Genomic DNA, 2,400 nt, shown 5'->3' on the forward strand with positions numbered 1-2,400 from the left:
GGTCTCTATTGGCGGACATGCTTTAAGTCATAGCACCGTACTTCTTTAGGAAAGTCCACTCACATCCTCAACCATTTAAGATATCTTGGATTCTCTCACGGATCATTTCACCGGTCTTGAGCAGCCGATTGGTAATGGGTCCTTCATCCCTCGAGACAAACCATGGCGGGGGTTAAGTCAACACACTCTCTCACAACCATTTGGCATAAGTCTTGGCGCATGTCGGGGTAAAACCTAGCCAAATGCAAGTCTTCTACTTAGTTACATCAAGTCAGATCCAGATACGTCCATTCCTCGTCCCTGACGATCCTTTCCGGTATCCTTCACACTAGAGTCCTCATAGTCCCTGACTACGGACTCATCAACCCTATTGATCATCCACATATGGTAAACGGGAAGCTCTCACGTCCTCTCACGGGTTGGTTACCGGTCTTAAGCGCCCGTGAGCCCAAGTCTAACCATATGCAACCCTACCAATAAATGGCCCCCACAATGTGATTCCTGTCCTCTCACGGGTTGGTTACCGGTCTTGAGCGCCCATGAATCCCCATTGCTACCACGGGTCGTTCGGTCTCAATACCCCTCCGATTAGGGTCCGACATAACAGGACATCCTAGCCAAACACTACTAGACAATCCTAGATATGTCATCCAACAGTTTAGGAAGGTGTCCAGAGGGCATCTCCGAAAACATCCCATAATATTCCCGTAGTAGTCCAAGGACAGAAGTGTCAAAAGGACACCTCTCCTTTCCAAACCATACTTAAGCATACACATGCATCAATTCATATCATCACATATATGGTAACTTCATATATGGAAAGAAATCAATAAGTACAATCAACTTGTATATAATTGGTAAATAAATCATTCATGAATCAATTAATCATAAACAAGTAATGCTACTGTAATCAAAGTTATACAACAGTAGTATATCATTGTAAGAATCTAATTTAGGAAACATGTCAATGATATTCAAATATAGAAACTAGATTCATGCTATCTATGTAATTAAGGAAATAACCATCCTTACCTTTTATAACTTGCAAAGGGATCCTAAGAAATCAAGTAAGATCTTGGCAAACTTGAGAAGAAGGTCCTAAACAAGTATATACAACATATTAGGAAAGATCCCTAACAGAAAAGATACCAAAACATCCAACACGGACCAATTCTGGAGTTGCTTGTACTCATTGGTCGAGTGGATTGGTCGATTGGCCCGATCGACCAATCGATCGACCAATGCAATGACGAGAGCCTAAAAAAACAGAGTTTTAAGATATGAAATCCGAATTTGGTGGTTCAAAAGGGTACTAATCAAGGGGTAAACTACATCAGTAGTATTCTAACATATAGGGGACCTCAAAACACTAATCAAATCAAGACATCAAGATCCAAATTAGGAAACAAAAGTTACCATAATTAGATCAACCATGGATCTTGATGAATTCGAAATAGAAATCAAAGACAAGAACAATAGGAGGATGGATCATTGCTTCAGGTAAAGGTATCATGAAAACATACTTAGATCTTCAAGGAAAAAGGCTTAGAAGCATAAATCTAAATAAGGAAATAAAACCTACCATATATGTAACTACCATGATTCATGAAGAACACATAGTATGGTAGAAGAGAAACAACTAGAGATTGATAGATCATGGATTATGAAAAGAAAACACAGCAATTAACTACTAACATGATCAATATTGAAGATCCAAGGAGATCAGAATTCAAATCAGAAGTTTAACAAGATTAGATCATGGTTTGATCATGATTCCTTCAAAAGCTTGCAATGATCTTGGTTAAGATCATTTTTCTAGCCTCTAATCCTTAGGATGATCATGAGAACAAGTCCAGAGATGTTTGCAACAGAGAATGCAGCATCTCCTCAACTGTCTCAACTCAAAAAGGAAAGAAAATACAAAGATGGAGGAGAAGAAGAGAGAGTAGACATACCTTTCGATGCAAAAGGAAGAGTTTCGACGAAGATCCGTCAAGAAAATCACCAAGGATGCAAGGGAGATGACTTGCAGAGGTCTTTGGTTCGTTCCAAAGAGTTTGGAGGCAGCAAATACGAAGTGGACTCGAGATTGGACTTAAATAGAGCAAGAAAAACCTAATTGCCAAAGACAAAGACTCATTGGTCGAGTGGATTGGTCGACTGCCCGATCGACCAAGCGACCAGCCGACAAACAAGTCCAAAACAGGAATTGAAGGCCCAGATCAAATCCAATCCTAAAGGGGTTTTGCACACAAGTCAAGTGACTTACCTAATAGGTAGAAATGCCTTCAAACCAAGATAGAGAGCACTCCAAGTCCATCAACTAATCCGATCTTCATCAAGATTCAGTTTCCATAAATAGAACTTCATCATCAACTTTCATGGATTCAAAGCCAGACA

The sequence above is a fragment of the Hakea prostrata genome, chromosome 8 (assembly GCF_041222555.1).
Source record: "Hakea prostrata isolate BN-2017 chromosome 8, UWA_Hpros_2, whole genome shotgun sequence".
Taxonomy (NCBI): domain Eukaryota; kingdom Viridiplantae; phylum Streptophyta; class Magnoliopsida; order Proteales; family Proteaceae; genus Hakea; species Hakea prostrata.